We start from the raw sequence: 22,786 nt of genomic DNA on the forward strand, positions 1-22,786 counted from the left end.
ACACGGGGGGGATGGGGGTTCCTCAATATTTAACACCTCTCATCCTACATTCACTTTGACTCAGACCGAGGACGAACCTTCTGATCTCGCCCTTCAAAGCTCACTCCAACAGTCACCTCACATCTCCCTCTATCTCTGAGTCTAATCTTTGATAATTGCATTTAATGTGATACCGGTGTGTGTGTTTGGGTTCTGGGTTACTTTAAACTGACGAGCAAGTGCGGAAAGGTTTTTTCTGTGCCTACTTGATTTGAAGTAGCTGTTCACAGTCACTCGATAGAGATGTGGCCTTGAAAGCCAATGAAGAAAGAGCAGACTCCTCTCCTCCATGAGGAAGGGGCTGCCAACTCCCCGATGCAATATACTTAGAACCCCACAGAGACATAGTTAGCCCACAGACTACATATGTTACTTCAACCGTGACTCCACGGTGCGCTTGAGTGTGGTATTTCACCTTCTATGGCATCATATGTTGTACTCCAATATCTATTCATACTGTGTCTGTCAAGTGACCTTTTCCTTTTTAATTTTCATCCTCTATTCCCATAATATTGCTAAAAGATAGACCCTTATAATTCGTCGTCGCACTTAATCGTGAATTTACGTCCTTATCTTATGTGATGGTATTTGAATGGCTTATGGTATAATGTAGTGTAATATAGATAATCTATTTCAGCTGTTCTTCTTCTTCTTAATCATGCATACGTGAGGCGGCCTAGAGGTACGGCTCTATGGGCGGAGAAGTCGGTCGGACTGTTGGCCGACCACTTTGGTCCCGATTGAAATCTCTCCACAACTATTGGATCCATGAGCTTGTTCACACACACACATGATCCCCAGAGGGCGGAGCCAAATAACTTTGATAATCCCCTTACTTTTTCATCAAGCGTCTATTTGTTAATACTTTTTACTTTTGTTGTGGCAGATATGAGGACATTATTAACTGTTTATTGATCAAATACATGTGTCAACAGTTATTAGTCTTCCTATTTGTTTATACACCCAACTCTACGTATGCATGTTCAAAGTAGTTATAGTTATGAAGAAATAACTTACAATTCATATAAATTATATCTGTGATTAACTACAGTACGTTTTAGTGTGTTATATACCATTCATTAAATGTTTACATATTTCTTGTAAATGCTAAATAGCTCATATTAAACATGACAAAAGTTATACCTGCTAAACATCAGCTTGTGAAAAGAGTCATGAGAGCACACACCGCTGTGAAGCTTTCGGGCGTGGTGTTGCTTTGGCATGTCATGTTGGCATGTTTATGTCTTACGGCATTATGTAATACAGATAGATATTTGTGTCTTGTGCTTCGACTCTGATCCAAAAACTGGATTTTGTGACTATCACGTATTAATATGTGATACTGAACTCATGTGTATCTTATACACAACCACTCCAGTACTGTTGCTCCAAAATACTGAGTGTATAGTGACCTGACCCTATTGAGGTATTGTATCTTATGACATCACTAATTCCTCTAATAATGCTATCTAGACTATCCGGCTGTGACACATTTCATTGGCGAGTAATTACAGTTGTTGAAAATAACTTACCACTAAAGATTATGTGGAAAACTTTTGCCAAAATGAGAGGGCAGGAGGTGCCTGAAACAGATGGCTGTGTCTTCTATATAAGTAAATTGCCCATAAATTACATTTATTTCGCCAGTGGGGATGTGTGTGTGTGTGTGTGTGTGTGTGTGTGTGTGTGTGTGTGTGTGTGTGTGTGTGTGTGTGTGTGTGTGTGTGTGTGTGTGTGTGTGTGTGTGTGTGTGTGTGTGTGTGTGTGTGTGTGTGTGTGTGTGTGTGTGCATTATTTTGTATAGTTTCTTTGAAGCAGGGACACCATTTTTTGGCACAGTAGTAATTAATTAATTTAGATTGAACAATTTTTCATCATATCAATAAAGCTAATTCCAAATGATTTCCCCTGAACTATTGGCAGTCATTTGCTCACGTCTATTGTAGCTTACAGGAGGTTATTGGTTTTTCTCTTGACACCCTAGTATTTTTTAATTCAATAGTGATTGATACCGGGATAATGAGAGAGAGAGTGTGAGAGAGAGAGAGAGAGAGAGAGAGAGAGAGAGAGAGAGAGAGAGAGAGAGAGAGAGAGAGAGAGAGAGAATTTTTCATCATATCAATAAAGCTAATTCCAAATGATTTCCCCTGAACTATTGGCAGTCATTTGCTCACGTCTATTGTAGCTTACAGGAGGTTATTGGTTTTTTTCTGACACCCTATAGTTTTTTTTTATTCAATAGTGATTGATATACTGAAGATGAGAGAGAGAGAGAGAGAGATAGAGAGAGAGAGAGAAGAGAGAGAGAGAGAGAAGAGAGAGAGAGAGAGAGAGAGAGAGAGAGAGAGAGAGAGAGAGAGAGAGAGAGAGAGAGAGAGAGAGAGAGAGAGAGAGAGAGAGAGAGAGAGAGAGAGAGAGGCTATCCGGACGGAGGATCAACTAGCCAAGAAGCCTCAGCAGTAACACTTTGCCAAAGCGGCTCAGGCAGCCAGCTACCGTTTTTAATTTCCACCGTTTACCTGTCAAATTCAATTCATAGTTGTGAATCGCAGTCGCTCAATATCTCGCGCTGTCTGCGTCGCGTTGGACACTCGGCTCGGTATGGGTTTTTTTAACGTAACTTAACGGCGGAAGCGGCTGTTTGTGGACCGGCGTTATCGACGCCTCTTCGCAGCGGATTTACAAAGCGTCCCCGGAACCAGCACCCTGAGAACCAGCACCCTGAGAACCAGCACCCCGGACAGAGACTGAGCGTTTCAGCACCCTAGACAGAGACTAACCGTCCACCGGAGGTAAGCCAGCTGAGTTTAACAGCAGCTTCTTATTTTTTTGCTCGTCTTCGTGTTAAACGTTGAAAACAGCGACAAGGGGAGAAGAAGAAGAAAAAAAATCACTCTTCCACAATTTGTTGAACGTGCTCCGAGCCCGGATCTATTAGACTTATAGGAGTAAGTGTAGCTGCGGGTTAATTCCTCATAAACAAACCCATTCAGCCTAGTTTCTTCTCCTGTAAGTTTCAAGGAAACATGTCACCAATGCTGCCACTTTAACGCTCTAGTTAGCGACTCTTCCCGCTGCTCGTCTGCGTGTTTAACTAGTCTATGGTCGCGTGTTGCAACCCACTAATTCACATAGTCAGATGTGGCCAAGGAGCTAAAGTATAGCCGCTTGACGTTATTGTTAACGTCATTAGTTGCAGTCTGTAACGCAGCTTCCGTTCACTCGCGTCAGCTTTATTTAAAGCAGCTGTTTATTTCTGAGGAGTCAGCGGCGCGCGCCATGGAGGCAGCAGCGGCTCGTGCCTCCAGTCTGCGCATGAGCAGCCCATCCATGTCCTGAGGCCCACGACACACACACACACACGCGCACGCACACACACACACACACACACACACACACACACACACACACACACACACACACACACACACACACACACACACACACACACACACACCACCCACGCACGCACACCACACGCCCCCCCCCAGCCTGCAGCTCGCAATCACGAAGTAAATATAGAAGCCTCACGACCACCGCACCATTGTATCAGACTGAATGTCTGATAATGAGCTCGAGACAAGTGCTCCTCCCCTTTAACAGATACATTTATATGAATGTAAAATGTCATAACATATTTAGCCTGTGGGTTAAGTCGGATTTGTTTTTGCTCAATGGCACTTCAACAGGAAACATGGCTGCTGCATGGATCCTCTTTATGACTGTTGGTGGCGCTGGCCTCAGTGAGTCCAACAGATGATAGTCTATCCATTATGATGTATGGAAGCATTACACATAGGTATTTAACAAGATTGACCATTTTGGCAATCCTAACGAAAGCTCAGATGATTAGTCAATTAATCATTGGCCCTTAGAACATGAATAGGCATCTGTTTTGCAAATGTAATCAATCTCATTATATATATATATAATGAGATTGATATATATATATATATATATATATATATATATATATATATGTATGTATGCTTTCACTCCATGTTATGAACTTTAAATATGTGCTTATTTTATTTTTGTTTAATGTGATAGTTGTTGGACTAGACTAGGCATTGTTGGACTATTTTTGATATTTCAACCAGTTATCTTTTTGATTTAGGAAAACAATCAGCATATTAGTCGATAATCCTAATATGGCATAGTCATGTGACAATATTTTACCAACACAGGGTTATGACTCATAACCCTGTGTTGGTAAAATATTGTCACATTCAAGAATGTGTCTATTCTAAACCATTTTAATCTAGATGCACTCGCTGTTGATTAAACATGTGAACTGTCTGCTGCGCCTCTTTTGCACAAAGAAATTAATTCTCAGAATGTAAAGGCAGAAAAATACCCGAGTCAGGCCTGCTTTGGATAAGAGGTGACCCCCATGCTTTTTGCCTGCGGCGCATTAACAGCCTCTGATAGCCCTTAACACACACTCACACACACATAAGCACACGCATGCTGACTGTGTAAGCCCACAGAGATGTAAGCCTCGCTTTTTAAAGCCTTGATTTTAATGATGTTCATTAGTATTTTGATTACACTGAATGTGTGATAACTCTCAGCACGGCGTTAACTGTGTCTGATATGTCGGCTCAGGGTGTGAGTGACAAGAATTTAGTGGGAGGAAGCAAGACGTGTGAATCAGTGGAGATGTTGCCACAGGGCTCGACTCCAGTGTCCCCAGAAGAAAGAAAGCTCTTTTTAATATGCCAGTTTTTCCTCTGGGTTATTAAGCGCTGGACGCTAAAGAAATTGCTACTCTCTATCATGGGGATGATGAACTAAATACAAATTAATCTTTCATGCTCAATTTATTATACAATAAACAGACCGTGAATTTGAATTGGAAAAGTGACCCTCCAGAGGGCAGACCACACATCAGCCTGTTGCCTCTGTCCTTGTTACAAATTAAACTCCCAGGGTAAGACACTGAACGCAGGGCTTTTATCTCGAGTCTCTTCTCATACCATCAAATCAAGGCCACTTTAAAATTCATCTCTTAACTTGTGCACTGTCATATCATGCCTCATTGAAAAGCAAGGCACCGCATACCACCTCAGGGTCAGTAGTTACTCGCCCTCATTGGCATTGTTAAGTTGTAATAGTTTATTTTGATAACATCTGCAGAGGTCTTATGTTTTAAATACATACATAATAAAGATATATTAAGGAGAATGTATAAATTGATTATTATTATTATATGCATAGAAAAATAATGTTTACCTATGCAAATGTAAATGGAATTAATGTATGTTTGTTGTATGAGAGTGACTGTATATTAGTATATGATATGACGACGAAAAACAGTAAATTGTGTGAAATGACTTACAATACAAGAGACTTTATTGTGACTGGGTGACATTGACGGGAATCTTATAAAAGCGACTGAAACCACAGTGACGTTTGACCGGCGCAAGAGAGATTATGAAAGGCGTGTTTTTAGAGAGCCTGTTCTCTTCGGTCTCCGAAAGAAGGAAAGGGAAAGGTTGTGTAAGGCTCGGAAGGCGCGAGCCCAGCACCTTGGCACGAGGATAGAGCGGATAGATTGATTCCTTTTCTTTTTTGCCATTAAATGTTGATATAAATGTCCGTGTCCTTGTTCGGAAGCCTCAGCATCCAGGGCACAGCGGGTTGGGCTCTGCTTTAGATTTGAACATTTTACTCAGACTCGCCGTGCTATCCTGTGTTGTCCTGAGCTTTACTCATTAGCTGAAACACAGCTGCTGCTGTGTCTGATGCAGTGAGCCTTCAACTCAGCTCATCTCATCGGTTCTCAGTCACTGGTTTTCCACTTCAGAATCACTGTGGTTAGGAGGGCTATGATCCCACTGACATAATGGCATTCACTCCAATCAATAGCCAAATGGCACAGCAAATCAATAGCTGCCATACAGTACAATGGCGTGGCCTGGGAGTGGCAGGTGGACAGAAGCCTGCAGCACTCGTGTGTTTAACTCTGGAAACTCTTTGAAAATATACTCCAAAATACCAACCTTGTTAACGAGCCATGTTGTATTATGGATTGCTGCATGATCTATGCTAATACAGGCACAGCAGTAGGGGAAAAAGAAAAACTGGCACCACTTGCCTCTCTCTCTCTAATCACTATACACACACACACACACACACACTGTATGCACCCAAAAACAACAGAATAAGGCCAAACCTGAGATATAAAATGTACTTACTCTTTGTAGATGAGAATAGCATGTATACACTTCAAATGGTTGTTGGAATATCCTTTATTTTCTTCTCCTTGACATACTTCTGCACAAAGCAGAGTTTTTTTCAAAATCAGGCAAGAAAATAGTGTTAAAAATCGAACTAATTAACAGTTTGTTCCCTCAGGAGCCAACACGAAACATTGTATTTAAGATAGATAGATAGATAGATAGATACTTTATTAATCCCCAAGGGGAAATTAGTTCTCTGCATTTAACCCATCCTTAGTTATTAAGGAGCAGTGGGCTGCAGTGATGCGCCCGGGAAGCAACTGGGGGTTCAGTGCCTTGCTCAAGGACACTTCGACTTGCAACTAATGGGGAGAGCGGGGATCGAACCGACAACCTTAGGGTTGCAGGACGACCCCCCTTACCCCACTGAGCTACAGCCGCCCCCTGTAAAGTGTTAATCAGGCTTTTATCCAAGTGGTCCTCGAAGAAAAGATGTATTATATGTCACAAGGCAACAGTGAAATCATTGCTGCAGTTGTTACTGAGCGATAACAACGAGAGTTTTTCGGTTAAATTATCGAGCTGTTTGAAATGTCTGCAGCATGCTAAAATAATCATATGCACAGCAAAAGCACAATGGCTTTGGCAAGAATACAAATTTAAAAGTAACTCGGCAAGGGTCACAGCTCGAGCTCAGTCGCTGCTGTTATTCCAACAGAGAGGCAAATTGCTCTGAGTGGAAGATAAGACGCTTATCTTTCTGTCAGTACCGCACATTAACACATAAAAAACAATGTATGATTAGAGCCGGCATTTAAAAAGAAATCACTTTCACCTTAAATGTCAGTTTCTCTCTTAGAGGGCAATTTGGCAATCTGCTCAGCAAATAGTTACAAGAGCTACACTGGATGTTTAGAAACATTAAAAGTGTTGTTAGAGGATAAAATTAATTTGTCCATGTGGATTTTGACCTATCACTGCTAATTATGTGTTACAGTATTATAACATTTTGCACCATCTGCAAGGTTCATCTTTCCTCATCACTGTTTTGCCTGTGGGCATTTTCTTGCTCGTAGCTCAGCTCATTTGCTTCTGTGGAGGATAGTTGGAAACTTCCTGTCCTTTGTAAATGCAGAAATGTTTGGCATATCACTACCACATGTCATCATCTGCTGGTGCTATTGCACACACACACACACACACACACACACACACCTGTCGCCACATTCACCGACAGTTACGTTCAACCACATACCCACGCACCGACTTCCACACATGCTTTAAACAGATCGTGACGGTGCGGGTATGAAGCGGTGACGTATTGGAACCATCGCAGCCCTCCAGGCATGCAGTTATCAGGGATACAGAACTGATTGGAAATCAATCAGCTCAAGTGCAGTGGGCTGGCCTGTCGTGAAGAGAGGAGTCTTGTCTTTTCCAGATGCAGCGTACCGTTCTCACCGCTAAAGCAAACATGTGTGTATGCATGTTTGCATGAATATATGCATATATGCACTCTGTCTTTTACCCCTTTTTACAATATCTGTGGCAATGATATAGCTCACATGACTATAGCCCACCCGACGAGCCCACCCACATTTGCCTTCCACTTTGCTACATTCAGGGCACATCACTGCCTGCATTAGCCATAACTGTTGCACAATTGTGCAGCGATGAATTGGATTTGCCCGTTATCCTGAGAAGCAACTTCTTGAGGTCACGCTAAGAATGGAGCATGCAATGCAATGCAACACTACCAGCTACCGTATTTGGTTTGTTTTAACCGTGTTCTCTAACTTTAACCGATTATTGTTTCTTTTTTCCATTTGGATGCAGGGTTTTAGAAATACTGCAGTGCAAACTCTCCCAAGGCTGCTCAACCAAAGACATGACCTCAGTGTTCTCACTGGAGGCTACGGCCCAGTTTGAGCTGCATCATCATAACCACATCTTAACTTTAAGAGTTGAAGATCATAAAACATTTAAAATAATTGATTTCATGAAGGTCATTAAGATATCTATCTATCGCTCTCTCTATCTAATTACCTACATGTGTGTTTGCTCAGCTCAGTGTGAAGGCGAACAGAAAACAGATGTGTTTCATCTTTATGTAGATCTCATATCTTATTCATGCTTCTCTGCCGCTCCGTATATGTTCTATGTGAGTCAATGGTAGCAGATTTAGCCAAAATCCAATTGAAAAGTCAACAAGTCAAAGTGATGTACTGTAGCTGGAGGCTCTGGAGGATTAAAGTGTCCATAAACATTAGATTGCCATATGAGCCCACAGAGACGGTTTCCTTTATAATGACGTTAAGTAGGAATGTAAACCAATTGTCATGCAAAGTTCTCAATGGCTTCATCTTGACGGGAGGCAGGGACAGGAAGTGAATGCCTCATTTACATCTTCACATTTTACCGGAGATCTTTCCAGGAAACAGCTTACAGCGTAACCGTACCGACTTAAACGCCTGCTGTCAGCATGACAAGGATCCACATTAATCTATCAGCATGTGTGTTGGGCTTTGAATTCATATCTGCATATGCATGCTTCAATGCATAAGGAGGGTGTCACAGCGGTGCTCTCGTGTCCGGTCATTTAAAATACTATGACAGAGGAAATAAATCACATGTGTTTGCTTCCTGTTTGCATGTGTTCGTTACTCATTTGCATCCTCCGGGATCATGAGTGCAAATGTGTGCACCTGTACCAGATGCTGCTGAAGTGTGTGCCTCGTGTATTTCTTCCTGTTTGGGAGATTACAGTACATGTGTGCGTGCGTATGCATGTGTGTGTGTGTGCATGTGTGTGTGTGTGTGTGTGTGTGTGTGTGTGTGTGTGTGTGTGTGTGTGTGTGTGTGTGTGTGTGTGTGTGTGTGTGTGTGTGTGTGTGTGTGTGTGTGTGTGTGTGTGTGTGTGTGTGTGTGTGTGTGTGTGTGTGTGTGTGTGTGTGCAGCCGGGGGTCAGATCCTGTTCATGGAAACCATCTGGCCCCAGCTCCATCCGAGCCACACCGAACACACACACACACACACACACTGAAAAGCATGTGTCAACTACGCATGTAATAGTCTCAGAACCCAAATTCCCTTCATGCATCAATTCTATACTAATTTAACGTTGTTACGGTGAGGAAAGTTAACTGAGCATTTCAGATTGAAATGATGAATGATGTTATCCACTTATTTGGCTCTGGAGTTCTGTTTGCCCACTTGTGAAAGATACAGGTGGGTAAAGTAAAAAGAAAAAAGATGAATAAGTGAGTGGAGAATCCTAACGAATGCAAAAATGCGTCTGAACTGGGGTCATGGGGTCACTGAATGGATGAATGGCTATGAAAACAAGCCTTCTTTTCCGCCGTGTGACAATGTGTTTTCAGATATGGGATCATGTAATCCTTAAATTAAAAAGGCACGAAAACTGAAGATGCATGAAGCAAAACCTGAAAGCTATTTGAAGGCAGCCAACTCCAGCCTGCCGCTACACTCACGTGGCTTCCTCCCGGCACGACCACATCTATCCAACGCACCCTCTCACCCACTGCGTTGTCCTTAAGCTGCCGTCACTCTGTTCACTCTTTGCTGCCGCACACCGCTCACCTGAAGGAGTCGACGTCGGGGGGAAGGTACCCCACTGTGCTGAGCTCGGCAGGCAGCGACAAGTTTAGAGCACGAGCTGTGCATATTCCACGATAATTGATCATCTTTTCCACATGACTTGACAGACTGAAATGTTTTGCATTGGAGATGATAAGCTATAGACTTTGGCAGTCGTAAGATATCAACCCAATTGAACATTTACGGGAGATTTTGGAACCACCGGTTAGACGATACTCTCTTTTACTGTCATTGAAAAACTAAATGAGGGAATATATTTTGAAGAACGGTGTTCTTCCCTCCATAAAGCTCCAATGACTTGTGGAAACTATGACAAAGATGTACTGGAGGGCAACCAATAGTTTACTAAGATCCTTGGGGTTTTTTTTCCCCTGTACATTTCCCCCCATCTGTAGGCCACGGGTCACAATTCAGAGGTTACATTGTTCTATCACATCACGAGAGATGTGAGACATCATATTTCACAGTACGAGTCGTGACACCTTACACTTCTTCTCGTGTTGTATGCACAGACGTGACAGCTCGGTTCAGATCAGGGTACGAGAGTGACGAGGAGCGTGGCCCTCTGGTGGCCCCGTCTGCCCGCTGCCAGACTGGAAAAGAAGCAAGTCCCTTATCAAAGATGTGTGTGTGTGTGTGTGTGTGTGTGTGTGTGTGTGTGTCACTGCACGCTTGTCTACTATCGTTATGCTGCTTAAACTGACTTACTGTCCAGTAAGTTGAATATGTATGTAAGTAAGTAACTAAAGTTTATTTATTTTGCACTTATCACTGGCAAAGTGTCACAAAGTGCAGAACAGTAGTCAATTAAAACAATTTGGAAATAACAGTTTAAAGAGCAAAGTACAATACACAGTAAAAAGTTGGTGCAATAAAATAAATATACAAACAGAGAAAATAAAAGCAGGCCATAGAATATTCAAATCAACCAAGTGTGAGTGTAAACAGGTATGTTTTGAGATGGAGTTTAAATGATGCTGGTATCATCAAACCTGAGGGAGGTGCAGGCGGAGCAATGCACAGCTGTGGTGGCACATTTAGAGGAGATACCAATATTATCATAACAGCCACAACACATTGTGCTGACAGTATCCTGCTTTAATGTTTATCTATTTACTAATGGACAAAAACAGCCCGAGCGAAGGTGACAGATAAAGCACTGTCCGAGCGTAATGCATGCAAATAGGTAATAAGGGAGTGTCATTGGGTCGTCCTCTCAGCATGCTGATTAGAGCAAGTTGAAACTGTTCCCAAAATATTGTTTGGACAACCTTTGTCTGAGCTGGCTTTGCGACGCAGGTGTGCGTGTGTGTAATTACAGTGTGTGTGTGTGTGTGTGTGTTTGCTAATTGAGTCAAGCCCACAGTCAGCAACCAAGCGAGTCTATAAGCTCCGTTTTCCAAAACTGATTAAATTACCACAAAAACATTCAGGCACATGCACACACAGGGAGCAGTGATCCAACAGACCATGTCTCCTCCTCTATTGCACAGCTCCCTATATTCCCCTCTCGCTTGTCACTTGTGGACCTCTGCCAGCCCGCTACTATCGTTCCCTGGTTCTTTGAAGGGCAGGAGGGTGGCCACCATGGCAGGGAATTCACCCTGCTCCACGGGGCCACCTGAGCCCCCTGTCGGACAATATTGCCTCTGTGTGTAGCGACTGCAGTTGCTATTGTGTGTGTATCAGCAACGATACAGATGAAACCTGATGAGGGGAAACGTTGGACTTCCCCAGCTGAACTGAGGCCAGAACTGGTGGACTGATGAGTCCACAGTGGCGACTGGTAGGTTTTACTGGGGCGTTGCTTCGTGGCCCTGAAAGGCAGGAGCAGCTGCAAGGGAGTGGGAGTGGGCTCTGGAGATACTGGGCTCCTCTCCCATCCTTCGACTACTACCCCCTTTCTCCCCCACCCCTCCTCGATTACTCCGTTTCTCTATCTCTCCTCACCTCCCTGACTACTGTGCCTCTCTCCCTTCTTTCTTTATTTCTTTCTCAGCAGCCCTTAAACACCAGTAACAACAGGCAAGAGATAATGCAGAAAGATACACACAGACACAGAGACCCCCGACCCCCCCCCCCCACACACACACACACACACACACACACACACACACCCACACACACCTGGAGTGATGTACCCTCACGTGTATTGCTTCGTTTTCTGTGTGTGGCCCTGAATCCAAAAGGCTTGTCCTTCTTATCTTTGCCTGTTTTCTTTGTGGCTCTGTGTGTGTTTGTGTGAGGGGGGGCTGTGTGTGTGTGTGTGTGTTGATACACACCAGCATGTGCACGCTGAGAAGAACGTAAAACAACATTCTACGCACAAATGTGTGTCAGTGCTCGAGTCTCTCTCTTGTTTTCGGCGACGAGCTTCTTCTTCCCCCACTTGTCTCTCAGCGCAGCACGGCACTAATAAGCATTCTGCGAGCCACTCTGCTCTGCAATTAGCCCAAAAACCATGGGAAAAACATTGATAAACAAAGATGAAACAATTCACGCCTTACCCATCGCAAAGCGCTCAATCCAAGTCATGCGCTATTATCATCGCGGCGATGCATTTGGGCTGCAGGTGGACCCCCGCCCTGCCAAACAGACGCCGCTGTTGGCCCTTGAACGCATCACACAAAAGCAGATACATGTGCCTGTTTGTTCAAACGCTTATTAAAAGCCTATCTAGCCTATATATGCGGGTGTTGTTCCTGGAAGCGGAGGTAAAGCGGTGGTGGGTGCTTCATCCTTGTCCACACAGTGCTCTGGCAGTGTGGGCTGGGGGGCCGCTGCCCATAGTTTCATGTCAGAGCCAAAGACGAGGACCGTAGCCACCACCAAGGCTGAAAAGCTGCTTTGTCCAGCAAACGCGCTCGTCTCTCCTGAACTGGCAGCTCAGCAAAAGAGATGGTTCGAGGAATAGAAACAACAACAACAAAAACAAAAAGTTGTTCTACCTTTCTTTGCTCATTGGGTTTTGTAGCCCTCCCTCATCTCCTATTCCCCAGATTTCACTCATTTCAAGCTATTTCTTTCTTGAAAATGTTTAGACTGAATGAAACCCGACCAGCCTTCACCCTGATGTCTTTGAACACGACTCTGAGCCTCAACAGATCAATATCAATCACGTTGCCTCTCTGTCTGTTCGCAACTGCCTTAACTTTAAAGTAATGAATGATTTTCGTGTTCTAAACCTCAAAACCTCTCTGGAGTTTTCTGATGAAACCTCCGGTTGGTTTTTCCTTTGAATGCTGTCAGGACAAATAATATCTCTCGCATAGCTTTCAATCGCCCACCAATAATTGAAGTGTAAAAAAAAAAAATCAAATGCTCACATTCCCTTCACAGCAGTCACTCACAGTGATGCAAGTTGACGGAAATCCAAAGTGCAGGCTGGGTATTGAACGAGGGGCCGAGTTGCATCACAGCACAAGATGGACAGCATATTGTATTGGTCAAACAAGTGCTGCGCCTGGCACTCTGTTTACCTCGGAGCCGGTCAACAGGAGGAAAGGCGGTGAATCGGAGGTTGACCGGTGCCTTGCTTCATTGGACTCGCTGAGTTTTACAAGGTCTCTGTCAATAGGCGTGACAAGCTACGAGCGACATTTCCGCCCTCTAGACAGCAAAGAGAAAGAGAGTTTCTCTACAGATGCTCAGGGGGTGGAGAATAACACTAACCATCAGGCCTCCGAGGGACTTCAGTTTGCAGTGTGTTTATGGCACAGCGATAAAATACAGAGGTGGAAAAGATAGTGAAATGCAGAGAGAAGATAAAATGCATTAATAAGTATTGATAACATTAAGAAACACCGTATACAAAATAGAAATCAAATAGGATTTGACTAGTGTCCGCTGAATCAAGATGCACTATTTTTTGATTAATTAATCTTGAACTCCTTTTATGAGCAAACATCTCCAACACTCCCTGGTTAAGGTGGAGATACACAGGATATGTTGATGTATGTAAGGATGGATCGCGATCATTGCATCTGGATGTTCTTCTTTACGATGTTTTAATTGATAGTAATCAGACAGATTTTTACTTGTGGGCTATTGTTTGGACAAATCAAGATTTAATTTAGTTTTTTCAAGAAATTGTGAAGGCCATCTTCTACAATGTCCAGGCGGTTGGACAATACAGCACTGAGGGACGGCCACCCTTTCATGTGTTTTCCCATTTTAATGTTTAAATGTTTAATGACTGAGTCACACTATAACTTGCATAACGTGTTTAGTGTACCAAGGTGCACTCAGTGTGCCTTGTGTGTGAAAGTTTGTGCTTGTAGTTCAAACTGAATACAATGAATAAAATCAATTGAAGTTCTATAGAGAGTGAGTTTAATCATCCCTTGGCTTTGGAGGCTTCTGCGTCTGTATTAAAAACTAGTTTGCACAGACAACCACCCGATTCCTCATTCCAGAGCAGACGAACATGACTCAGGGTTATTATGCGACAACAGCCCTGCATCATGTTCCTCTCCCTCCTTACAACCCCGTCTCCACAGCTGAGGTTTCTGCCTGATCAATGTGTGTTCTTCGCAACTCCATCTCTTTCTCATTAAGATATTGCAATATGTTCTCATTAAGGATTTCACAGGAAAGGTCGAGCTGACATTTCTGCAATTTAGTTCAAAACGGTCTCGCTCGCAGAAGACTATCCGTTCCCTGTATTTCCATGTGGCAAAAAATGATGACATTAAGGTTTTTTGGGATGCTGAACTGAGCCTTGCTCACCCACTCTTACTACATCTGCACTCCACTTGCTGGCGTAATCACCTCATGTTTCATCAGAGCTTTCCGATGGGACAAATGATCACTATAAAACACAAGGAAACTAATTAACCACTGGTGTCGAGATTTTAATGGTCCCAATTAGTCGGCACTTTGGGGAATGTGCATTATTAAGAACGATGGCGTGCCACTTCCAGTCTGTGAATTCTACCTAGTTTGCAGCAGTCAAAACAAAATGTGTCCAACAGTTTTTTGCAACAGGGCTAACGTGACTGTGACTGTTGTTGATTAGCTCCACTGTTCAGGATATGAGAGCAGGGCTTTCAGTCAGACTGACTTCTACAACCTAAACCCACTCACCTATGTCCTCCTCTGTAGCTCCTCCAATGCTTGTTTTCATGCAAATATTAAATGGTAGATAAATTCTCAGACAAATCTACATTTCAGTGAAAAATATTGTATCCGTCTGCAAATTGGTTCTTTCCTGTTAAATGTTGCCCATTGCAGCTCAAATTGTGCCCAATGGACAGCAAATATTTCACACTTCCCATTAGTTTTGGTTTCCTTCAATTTACCCATAACGCAGAGTTGTGATTTGAATACACATCTTCCAGCAGCTCCTGACTTTATTTTTTTCCAGATTGCATCCTTTGGAAGATTATTTGTTTGGCTTGTCTTCTGCAATGCTGTGTGACTCCAGACAGAGACAGCAACCAGTCAGTTAGTAGCTTGTACAGACGTTGTGGAGCCAGCCTGAACTGCTTCTGTTTATCTATCATTGTATAGATACAAAGTATGTATTGTTATCTTTAAAAACCTTGAGTACTCAACTGCAAGTGTAACAACTCGTTGTATTTGAATAAGCCATGCTAGCAGATATGTGAGACTGATGCTCATTTTAAGGACATCAGATATACATTATGAACTGTGTATTGGACACATTCTAATATTGCCCTTTTGATGAGCCGAGGTGAAAAGTTGAGGGATCAACTTGTAAATGTGCAAGAATAAAAGAAAGGGGATCACTGCGGCTCAGATGAGACGTTTAACCCCACATGTACATGTTTACCCCGTAGCTTGTGTCTATGTGTATGTGGTCCTAGTTAGTCCTGATGGGCAGGTGGCACCTTGCATGGAGCTCCTCCCGTCAGTGTATAAATGGATGAATGATGTCAAGTTAAAGCGCTTTGAGTGGTCGGAAGACTAGACAAGCTGTACAGGTCCATTTACCAAAGATATTAGGATCCAGCCATGAATGGCTTCACCGTCATTTGTGTCAATCCATCTTGCAGATGTTAAGATATTGTGATGAATATAAATGGTGCCTCTTTGAAGGAATTCAATTAAAATATCAAATAGATTACCCAAGTCTATAGGATTTAACATCTGGGGAACATGAACAATAAAACAAACAATAAATATAATATGAAGATCACTTTAAGATATGTAAAAGACTAATGGTAGCAGGAACAAATATGTTTTAAAGTCTATTGGTCCTGCGTCATGGCTGACGGGGCCTTCTCTAAAGTCCTCCCCTGGTGGTGGGGACCAAACAACCAACATCATCCCTGAAGCCGCGAGCTCCAAGGAGGGATGTCACAATGTGTAGTCAATACCAATACCACGATGCTCGATACCCAGTCTGATACCATGTGTAAGGGTTAGGAAGTTAAACAAGCCAGAATCCCTCAAAGTTACATTGATGTGAAAACATCTCCATCAAACAACATTAGCAAAACATTCCCGGCTGGACTTGTGTTAGCAGAACATAATTATATATAATATATTTGCTGCAGAATATTACACAATACCGGCTTACGAACCAAATGGCAGCGTAATAAATACTTGCTGAACAAAGAGTGTGTTGGCTCTGAGATCTGTAAATAGCTGGAGTACAGAGGAGTGAAGACCCACACCTGGTGTACCACCGACAACAGCTCCCCCACCCTTTCTCTCCCACTCCGGCTTTTTGAGCTTCACACTGCAGACGAGAGAGGTCAGATGAGGGCTCGGACTCAACGGCCTCTCAGCACACCTCCTTCAACTTGTATTCATGGAGAGGCTTGCCAACTTTCTGTTTCACGAAGGGATATTAAAGGTCGAGGTGCTGCTCGTTCACCCTCACCCTGCCACCACCCACATCCCAAAACCCTCCTTTACAGAAATGTCTTGAGGGAATAGAGGAAGGGCAGAGGAGACACACAGGAAGTGTGTGTGTGTGCAGATGATAAGGTGAATGTGAGTGCATGTGTGAGACATATTGACCGTCTGAGCCTGTGTGTAAGAAGTGTGTGTGTGTGCGAGTGCCGACGTGTTAACATGTGAGCGAGAGACACGGTATGTCAGATTTAAGTAAAAAACGCGGAGAGATTTCAAAGCATGTTTCCGCCCAAGAAGGTGCGCAGCTGTGTGTGAATGATAGAACGCTTGTGTCACTCATCGTCTTTCTGCTCACGGCCGCGGTTAATTATTCACCGGGGTTGCGCTGCAGAGATGAACTGAGGGGCTCTGGGATAAAGGCACTGGAGGAGGAAGATGAAATTATAAAATCCTAATGACGGAACACTGGCTGAATGGTAATTTCTGAAATTGATTTTTGAAAAGGTGCCCAGACAGAACTGGAGAGACATGGAGAGACATTGAGATGAGGAGGATTCCTCTGTCTCTCTACTCTCTCTTCCACTCTGGATATGTTCTATCCTTTTTTCACCTCTGGCCTGATCGTCCTTCTTAAGCTTCATCGTCACATAACTGAGCTTCTGGATGAATCTCTTCTCCTTAACCTCAACCCCTCATCTTCCTGTGCCCTTGTTTTCGGTTCACATACCTCTGCGGTGTGATTATCTTATTTTACTCGGTCCTCAGTATACAGGAGATACAACTTCAAGTCTCAATCTCCAATGAGGCGAACAGCGCTGTGTTCATAATGAAGAATGTAATCAATTGAACCGACTGCAGAGAAGAAGCATGAACACATTTCAGTTGAAAGGAAGTGGAAGTTGGACAGAAAGACAAGGACAAATCTGTGGCGATATATTCTGATAATATTATCCTGTTTGTGCTTGATGCCGGCAACCCACCTGGGATGCTTTGTTAGTGTGACTTTTGTTTGACTTTCATCACCATATGTATACAACCAATGTGTTTATGATTAACATACTGACTTTTTTACAACTTCTTTTGAAGTTTTTAAAAAGTATTCGCATCAAAATATACTTAAAGTACCTAAATGACTTATTATGTAAAATGGCAAATGTGATAGAATATATTTAAATCGTAAAAAAACTAAATGGAAAACATAACAATCTCAGTATAACACCAAGTCAGTGCATGCAGGCACATTGGAGCGACACCACTGTGACAAATTATCAGTTGTCGTGATGAAACTCCTTCATGAACTGTATTTTAAATTACCATGTTTGTTCGTGTGCAGATGAAAGAGTATCGGCTGTAGCTCAGTGGATGGAGCAGAGGATCCTAAAATCAGCTGTTTGATTCCCAGCACCTCCAGTCTGCCTGTTGAAGTGTCCTTGGGCAAGAATTGATTCCAAAGTATGTCATGAGGTGCGATTGTGTTTGAATATATATTCAGATTAAAGCCTGATTGGCATGTTGGCACCTTGTATGGCAGCCCCTGCCATCAGTGTATGGATGTGTGTGTGTGTGTGTGTGTGTGTGAGTTGGTGAATGTTAACATGCAGTAGAAAGAGCTTTGAGTGGTTGGAAGAGGAGAACGGCGCGTTGTGAATGCAAGTCTTTGTTCCCACACCTTGAGGGGAGAGACTGTACCTGACATCACGTACCATTGCTAAATCGCTGCTTTATTGTAAAGATTCACCCATCCATTGAGAGAACCACTTAACCGCCAACTGCCGTGTGCAGCTTCGTGAATCTACATGGATGAATCAGAGGAATACATGTTCTCTTATACTCCACTCTCACACAACCTGTACGAGCACAGCCCATTCAAACGTCAGCGCACAAGCAGAGGCTGACAGACACACAGCTCGTTGATCTTCCCTTTTCAAATCTCCCGTGACCACCGCTCCATCCTGGCCGGCCGTGTTTCCCTTGTTATCCACGCAGCGGGCCGCAGAGGAGAGCGCAAGGCACAGTGATTGACAAAGATAAGGCCTCTAATTAGAAGCAGCGATCGGGGGCTCTGGAGGGGGCTTAGCTTCCTGGCAGGCAGCGAGCGAGGAGACAGAGACGTATCCAGGGCGCCCAACCCCTCCGCAATTAGACACACATCTGCTGTCAGCGATCGGCTCAGTGTCTCTGGAACGGGGAGACGTTCTGCAGCACGTTGCCTGTCAATGTCATTCATTGTCCCTTTCCCTTCCCGCGTACAACCCGCTGCCGCCCCACCCGATGGATTTGGGGAGATACCGACACAAACACACACGCAATGCGAGTGAGTTTTATGAGTATTCAGACGCAGATTTCGGCACGCATGTGGGACAGGAAAGGCAAATCGTCTCTGCACACACATGTTCAATCGCGGCTAAATGTACTCATGCAGAGAGTTAAGATAAATACATCTTGTTCGCTGTTGTAAATGGTGCATACATAAATGAATACACATCAGAGGATGGGTTTAAATGAATGGGATGAATGCACATAGGGACGAGAATAGACGCACCCTCCCCTACTGTAGTGTATATATACACACCCTGGACATACATCATTAGCATGCACAAGGCTGACTCAGGACTCTTGCTCCAGGCTTTGAATTTACAGTGTGAAAGTACAATCTGCTGAGATTTTACAGCCCGGATAAAATGTCACATCATTTCAGCATCAGGGTTTATGACTGATTGAGGAGGCTGACGCAGGCGCAGCACCTCACTAGCATGTTCACAATTGAATAATAGTACATTATGACACACAAGGGCATCCATCACAAGAGTTCTTTGCAGCGGGAGTGTGTTGTCGGATCGAGCTAATTTACGAGCAGATACGTCTACAGACTAATTCCAAATATGAGGGAGCCGTCATTTGAATAATCTACACCGAGGGAGCGGAAGGCTAAGGGATATTTAAGATCATGAATAAACCAGGGTTGTATATCTTGTAGGAGAACTGAGGTCTTAAATCTAGAGTCCTCGACAGAGGTAGAGCGGTGAGAAAGTGCATGTAAAAAGTCTTTCAGAAAGAGAGAAAAGACAGAAAGTCCAGTCGTGAGACGCAGGGGGCCAGTTACTCACAGCCGACAACCGAGAGGATTTCTCAACAGAGACATCTGCTGAAAAAGGCAAATTAGTCTAGGACCAAGCTTATCCATGTCTGTGAAACTGGCCACCAGTGTTTTCTCTCCACTCTCCAGGGAGCCAGGTCTTCATTATAGCCTTGTGTTTCAATATCACATCCCAGTCTCCGTCTGGAAACAGATCTCCTCAGCAACAAAGGTCTTTGGTGTGAACACGCTCTGATAAGCGTGCCACGCCGTTCAGCTCCTCTGTGCATCGCGGTTTGAAGCTGTTTTAAAGCATTGGATGCTGTGGAGGTATCATTTTGAATCCAAGAAATTGCTCTTGCTCTCTTGTTTTTTTACACATGGATACCGGGAGTTTAGCCTTGATTGAATGACCTTGAGCCAGGCGAGCGACGTGACTGCTCAGCATGTTAGGGAGCAGGACGATGTGGTTCGCTCTGTGCGGGGGTCACATAGCTTTATAGTGCAGGTCAAACAGACTCCGAGACTGAAGGGACACACCATGCAGGACAACAAAGATATGGAGGCTGAATGGGAGATATGGGGGGGTGGGGGGGGGGGGTCTGTGAGCTCACACATGGAGAGAAATTGGAGAATTGGAGCATTCTCCCCTCGTGGTGGATACAGAACACATTTACGACCAGACAAAATGATCGTTAAAAAAATAGAGATGGAGAGAAATGGAGTGTGTGTTTTCTTTGAGCATGTTACTCACATTATACAAGGAACCTTAAGAGCTATGAAGCACATTTCTTAAGGATTGTAGGCAAAATCTTTGCCATGAGTCCTCTTAGTGCAGGCGAGGGATCGCTACATAACAACACAGATACAAACCAACCATATGGGTGCACACAACTAGCTTCAATTAATGCAACCAGGCCTTTTTTATAGCCAAAGCCGCACACAATATAATGTTATTTATGTATTTGTATTTAAGTGAAATATAATACTAGGGATTTTTGTAAATGCTTCCAAGCCTATTGCAAGAAGGAAGTCGATACTGGAAACCTTGGAGTACAATCGATGAGGTTGTTGTCCAACACTAACATTTTCTTAATTCTTTTTCTAAAATATGACAAGGGAAGTTACGACAAGTAAATGTATTGTTGGTGTTCTGGGTTGAGGTTTTAAGGACGTCCTTTGTGATATCCCATCACTCAGCACCTTGAAGACCCTACCATAATGAATGTATATCTTGGACATGTTCTTAACATAAGTCGGCCGATGTCTATTCAGCCAATTGTAAATGATAAAGCATGCAGCCTTCTGCTGGACACAGCCTTTGAATTCAGAAGATGTCCTGATGCATTCAAACTGAATATAGCAGCTGTGTGAATGTCTCATTATTACCTTTGCATTGAAAATGCGGAAGGTAATGTTTTGATCGCCGTGTATTTATTTATTTATATATTTGTATGCGTGTTACTCACATAACTCAAAAAGTATTAAACCCAATTGCATGAAATTTGGGGGGATGATTGGTTATTATCCGGGGACCATTTGATTAGATTTTGGGATCGATCGGGTTAAAGCTCAATGTCAAGGTCATGAAAAGGTCAAAATCTTCTTTTTACCATAGCACGGTCAATTTTTATCCAATTGGCATGCAACTAATGCCAAAATGTTCATAATTCAATGCCCAATCTTGTGATATGCGAAGGTATGCGCTCTACCGAGTGCCCATTCTAGTTATAATTGGAAAAGTAGCATGCTCTGCTGTTAGCGGGCTACTTTTGTGTGGCCCTTTTTCTGTTTCCATCTTGTTCTGTTGTGATAAATAGAAGTGATGCTTGTGTTACGCCGAGACAGTCTCATGAAAGCTGTGACTCTGCGAAGCAGTGAAGGCTTAAGTAATTATGAATGGCTTTTAACAGCAGGGGAGAGATGAACTGCTGGATTTTCCTTGCTCTCGTTTCTGCGCCTGCTCTCCCCTTCTCGCTTTCTCTGCAGCTGCTCAGCCCCCAAGTCCATGTTCGGCATCCCATTGTGTGCGACATTCAGCCTCAGTGTTAAAAATCAGCAGATGGGTCATTTTGTTTGTGGGGAGTGTTTCTGGCTGTGGATGATGGACGAGATAGAGCCAAAGAGCAGGGAATAATGTATGACCAATGTACCCTATAATTAGCAAAAGCTAAATTGCGTGTCATGTCTGAGGCAGTTAAATAGCTCCTCCTCTGTCAAAGGTCATTATAAACCTCAAAAAGAGCTCCAGTAGCAGGCGGCAGTGTATTTCCACTGACTCCCTCTCCGAGCTGAAGAAATAGGGTTGATGAAAAAGGAGCCCATAGTCCATGATTTAACCAAGATTGGCGAGATCAAAGCTCCAATAACCTTTTGATGAATTGCTAATTCTCAATCAATATGTTGCTTTTAATCTGTTAATAAAGGTCACAGCAAACCACAAAGGCAGAATCGCATTGGAAAACACACTGAACACACAAAACAAACCAAAAGTGCAATTTTAATTCTTCCTCTGCACTCTGTTGTCAAGGTGCAGGCTAGCTTGAGGTGTGTGTGTGTGTGTGTGTGTGTGTGTGTGTGTGTGTGTGTGTGTGTGTGTGTGTGTGTGTGTGTGTGTGTGTGTGTGTGTGTGTGTGTGTGTGCTAAACATCAGCAAAGCACTTCCACAGATGGCTGCTCATATTTAAACAAGCGGTTGGCTGATTTATCAAATTGATTTTTTAGCTCACAACCACTCCAGCTTCATCTGAGACCTTGAGTAAGAATGGGACGTAGGATGTTTTCTTTACTCTTCGGGACAAAGTGTTCGCAATACCACACATGAACCATTAGATAGAAAAAATCAAACCTTTTTCAAATGTTTTTTTATTATCAGCAAGATTTCTCAGCAAAGGATACACCGAAGAACATCCTAATTGTGTTTATCGAAAATCTAACACTTTTCTTATGAAATCTTAGATATATTAATCAAGATCAGAATGTAGGATAAATATTGTCTTGAAATGTTGGTGATCGATGGCTCAAGAAATTTGTCAAATGACAG

The 22,786-nt window shown here is 43.2% G+C and overlaps 1 protein-coding gene across 1 annotated transcript in view; it reads left to right on the forward strand.

The window, feature by feature from the left end:
• Window positions 1-2,605: 2,605 nt before the first annotated feature.
• tmem121ab (transmembrane protein 121Ab) overlaps window positions 2,606-22,786 on the forward strand; it is a 37,561-nt gene continuing 17,380 nt past the window's right edge. The window contains exon 1 of the mRNA XM_056428816.1: window positions 2,606-2,831. The gene's annotated coding sequence lies outside the window, so the exon portion shown is untranslated. The remainder of the gene's footprint in view (window positions 2,832-22,786) is intronic.

Source organism: Pseudoliparis swirei, chromosome 12, assembly GCF_029220125.1.
Source record: "Pseudoliparis swirei isolate HS2019 ecotype Mariana Trench chromosome 12, NWPU_hadal_v1, whole genome shotgun sequence".
NCBI lineage: Eukaryota > Metazoa > Chordata > Actinopteri > Perciformes > Liparidae > Pseudoliparis > Pseudoliparis swirei.